This window comes from Capsicum annuum, chromosome 4, assembly GCF_002878395.1.
Source record: "Capsicum annuum cultivar UCD-10X-F1 chromosome 4, UCD10Xv1.1, whole genome shotgun sequence".
Classification (NCBI taxonomy): domain Eukaryota; kingdom Viridiplantae; phylum Streptophyta; class Magnoliopsida; order Solanales; family Solanaceae; genus Capsicum; species Capsicum annuum.
In genome coordinates, this window is record NC_061114.1 from 225299713 (window position 1) to 225304748 (window position 5036).

At 35.2% G+C, this 5036-nt stretch overlaps 1 non-coding gene across 2 annotated transcripts; it reads right to left on the bottom strand.

The window, feature by feature from the left end:
• Nucleotides 1-1633: 1633 nt before the first annotated feature.
• On the bottom strand, nt 1634-5030 carry LOC107867063. Of its 2 annotated transcripts, none has more exons than XR_007054741.1 (4): nt 4496-5030; nt 3402-3578; nt 2993-3309; nt 1634-2115 (listed from the first exon to the last, which is right to left on the bottom strand). It is a non-coding gene; the product is annotated as an uncharacterized LOC107867063 (transcript). The 2 variants fall into 2 exon arrangements; XR_007054740.1 differs by having other exon boundaries at nt 3402-4367.
• Nucleotides 5031-5036: the final 6 nt, after the last annotated feature.

Sequence of the window (5036 nt, forward strand, 5' to 3'; positions counted from 1 at the left end):
ATTCTCAGTTAGAGTTTTTCAGGTCTTTTTTTGAATATGAAGCCCCTTTATCAAGAAGTGTTTTACCTCAAAGTTTCGATACAAATTTAAATTTAGTCAAACTTCAATAAAAATATCGAACAAAAAGAAAAGACAAACTAAGGTCATAATCATATTAGATACCACTCGCTTTAAGTCATATAACACGATGCTTGATGCGACTTAGGCCGTAGCCCATCGCTTCTAACACAAATCAGATTTGACATTCCTGAAAAGGAAACGCAACCTAAATTGATTAAATTTGTCAATTTCAAAAGTATTAATTAGTGCATTAAAGAAAAATACAGAATGTCAATCTTTTTATGAAAAAAATTAAAATAAGAAAGCCCCCCAAAAAAAAAACAAACAAGAAGCTAGATTTCATGCAGAACTAAAAGGAAGTTATAAGGTTCAATTATCTTAGAAGATATTTATCTTTTAAATAAAAAATAAGTTGCCATCTAGCGATCATATATATGATGTATTGTGGAATGAATTAAATTTCTTCATATTTAACTAAAAAATTTCGAGTTTGAAAATTGCACCTAGTAATCATAAATGAAGGGTGAAACGGAAAAAATTTCTTCACGTTTAATTAAAATTAAATTCCATACTTTATTGTTCTTTTATTGAAGTACTAATATTTTGTACTACAATAAAGTCAAAATGAGGATTCCCACGGTTTCAATAACACCCCCCCCCCCCTAACCACTCGGTCCCCTGCCTTTTTCTCTCTTTTAACTTTAGGATAAAATGTCTCTTGCTAATTGGTATTATGAATGACAAAATTAACTTATGAAAATATATTCCATCCAATATACTCATTAAAAATTGTGTTGATTTTGATGGATGAGGAATATTGTCAAAGCACTATTAAACTATTTTTGTTTGAACGAATCATTAACTCGTTCAATTATTACTTCCATCCGTATTAACCCGCTCAAATTCAATTTAACCTATCCATTCGACACCCTAATAAGTACTTCTTAATTGCCTTTACATTATTTTACTTAGCTTTACAAATATCCTAACTTAAAAAACAAAAATGTCACGCAAACTCTCATAAGGTAACTTACAAATATAGCGAATAGCATAACCCAGTACCAAATTGTCCAATGGTCTTTTTCCTTACAATAAATTAACTTTGTCTAAAGCTTATTGAACTTAATTATGAGTTCATACTGTGAGAACTGAAAATTATGAAGATTATAACCAAGTTAAATGTAATTACATTGAAGATTTATCATATATGGGGTATAAGCTTGACACTATAGTAGTTTATATGTATCCATTCGGTCAAAATATGCTAGTGCATGCTTGTAACAATCTGGTGAAAACCAACACCACCAATAAAGTTGGATAACATTAAAACTATATCCAGATTCTCTGCTAAAAAAATAAAGTAACCTTTAATGTGGAAATAATCATATAGAATGGACGTTCCAGAACCATAGAGAGGTTTTCACTGGAAAGCCAAGTTGTTCGGACTCTCTAAAAAAGTTGCCGCACCCGTATCGGAACCTCCAAAAATGCACTACTTTCAAGATCCGACACGCACCGGATGACATTTTTTGAAGAGTCCGAGCAACATAGCTGGAAAGTAGAACTAGACCAATCATTAACATTTGTCAATTTTTATTAATATGTGTGCAGTTCAATGAACTGAATCATGCCACAGTTGGGAACTAATGAATGTTACAAACCCTGTGTGCCAACAATTATTAAGGCGCATGGTAAAAATTACCGAACTCTTTTAGTCAAGTTGAGCTAGTTATACATCGGTGACGGAGCAATACCTTGGGAAAATGCTCCTTCTGCACCTCACATTCACCTTGTTACCTGTTCATTCTTATGACCATGGAGTTCGGGCAAAGCTTTCGTGCACCTTGACTAATTCCATGGAATACCTGTCAGCTCCCACCAGCAATATGAACCAGGTAACACTGTCCACCAAGGCTAAAACGGATAGGAAGAAATCACCTAGTGTGTTTCTCTCCGCTGGGGATTTGAACCCGAGAGCTCATGGCTCTCAACCACTTCATTGACAACTAGGCCACACCCTTGGGTGCTGTACTAACCTGGTTAAATAACCTTGCACTTACACACATAAATTAGAACTTGTTACAATCAGTATCAATTGAGAAAGAAGAAGGATTAAATGAAAATGGAAAAGACAAAAACATAAAAACTTTCCTGACACAAATTCACAGAATTTTCTCAGATAAAACACTGATACACCCTATATCTTCAGTGGGGCAAAGAGAAAGGGCGAAACTTAACAAAAACAAAACACAGAAAATGAGCTAGTGATCCGTATAGACTACTGTTATTACAAAAAACATATGGTTCTTTTCACGTTGCCGAAAGTAAAAGACGTTCAGGAGAATGCAAGCCAAAACATCAAGTAATTTTTGAAGGGTAAGTTAAGTATACAGCATTTCACTAGCCTATCAATCTCTATACATATTTGAAGAAGATAGTGGACTTAAACTGCTCAAAAGATTATGTTATTACACCACATTTGTCATCTGATTCAGAAATGTATCAACATACATTGCATGATGACTTCAGTTATATTGATCTCATATTACGGAAAATAGATATAGCTTTAGGACAATAAATTAGTAGGACATCAATTAGGGTGGAATGAATTTATTCAGTAATGTGTCTTTTCTATCTCAGGGGTGGGTAGGAATTTTGTTTTGCTGTATATATATATGGAGGGAAACTAATCATTTTTCAATGCTATTGAGATTTCTATCCTTTCAAAATAATTTGCAGAATACAATCCAACACAGTATGAGAGTGTTTATTTAGATTTATGCGAAACAGCTACTTCTCATTTAGGATTCAAGAGGAGGGATTCCTAAAGAAGATATTAGATTGCAAATGATGGAAACATTCACATGCAGTACTAGAATGAAGAGTAAATCAAAGGACCTGCACATACATACTAATGGGAGATTTCCCTTACCTGTGCTCTCGAAGCTCTGCGTATCAAAAAATGGTCTTGCCCATATTGAGTTGATATAACGTTTTACATGGTTCAATTTCATGATCAGATAATCAGAGCTTGCCCTTGTGCCAACCTGTTCATCCCATTAATCAGCCAATGCTTTTAATAGCAGAGGAGAACCAAGAAATATATTCGCCTTTCATGACATGATATCTTGCGTTGAGACTCGGTACAATAGAGTTTACAAGCTATAGAACATGTCTCTAGACTTGCACTGATGAACAGTTGACTGCCGAAGGCAATGAAATTGTAGCACATATCTTGAAGTCCATCTCCTGGATTAAAACAAGAATATCCCCAGCATAAGAAACATGAACGATAACAATGTAGATTAAAACAGCAGTAAGAGAAGACATAAGAAAGCTACCTGACATTTTCCCTCACCGACAATCCCAGCATTCAATCATAACAAATCTATGGGAAAATCCCAAATGAACACCATGGGAAGTTCAGCTTCTCCCACCCCACCCACCCACGCAAAAGAAACACTTCAAATAAACGTTTATAAATTGTTTTCTGATCTTCCGCTTACTTAGAAGTGAATCTGTGGTAGTTATATGACAACAGGCACGCGAAGAGAAAGCATCATTCAGAAAAGACAGAAAGTTAAGCAAGAACCAAAATATTCAGTAAATTGCAGAAAAAAGGGCCAAGAACAGACTAGATGATGATAATCCACACACAACATAATCCTTAGCCGGGATCAAATTTCATGCATAAAATAAACAACTTGTGACTTGATCTCACTAAATGGAGCTGAAGTTTAATAGTCTTCCAGATGTTTTAAACTTTTAATAGATCTTGTCTTGCCTGATTATAAGAAATCACGGTCACCAGCTTATTGTCAATGATTTGGTCATAGAAACTAAAGATATTGACTATCATCCCGCTTTAAGAAAAATTAAATGAGTTTGAGAAGTTTATTATATTTCTTTGTTGGGTCTTTAACTCAAATTCATGCAATCAGCTCATATAGGGGCTCATTCCGGGGATAGCATGCCTGAGAAATTCCCACTTCCTCTCCTTCATCTTCTAAACTTAACCCCCCCCCGAACTCCACAAAATCTTACTGTATACGTCTGTCCCAAAATCAAGAAACCACGACACACCATACGATATTGTATCCTGACAACATCTCTACCGGGAAGTGGTTTAATCAGCTACAAATTTTTGGCATTGCAATTAGCTAAAGAAGAATAGTTCAGTTGTAGAAACATGTGTCAACTTAGTCTTCAAATAGAGACCATGACTGGTCAGCATGCAAAGGTCATTGTCCTTTCAGCTGTTTGGAAATTGATGAATTGTTATCGCATGCTGAATGAAGGAATATCCACTGAAAAATTATGGCCGAACACGTTATTATGATTTAAATAAATATACACAATGACGATGGTAAGAATCTACCTACCAAAAAACATCATTATGGTCACCAAACTAGGATTTGATCTAAAATGCTTTTACCTTCTCTTTTTGCTCTGTCTCACAAGAATCTCGTCTAAACCATCCTTCCTTCTGTCGTCCAGCTTAAAAGCTTCATTTGTTCTTGAATATCAAATTGCTTATGCAGACCACTAATCAGAATTGAAGAAGTTATGACGGAACGTTTTCTTCTTCTGTCATTCTCTTCAGCAGTTGCACGGCTTCACTAGTTTTAGCAATCTTATAGTATCCATCTATCAGAGTGTTATAAGTTATAACATTCGGAGCTAACCCTTTCGAATGAAGCGTATTGAAAAGTCTCGATGCTCGTTCAATGTTCCCTGCTTTACAAAGGCCATTTATTAGAGCATTGTATACTGCAATGTTTGGAACAAGATCCTTTATTAGCATCTCATCGTGCAAATTGAAAGCTTCATTCACTTTAACAACCAATGACATGCCATGGACCAAGGTGCAGTAGGTAAACTCATCGGGAGTAAAGCCTTTTAGTGAGAAGTAATTTATAACATCTCTTGAGTCATCAATCTTCCCCAATTTGCATAACCCTGCCACAGCAATATTA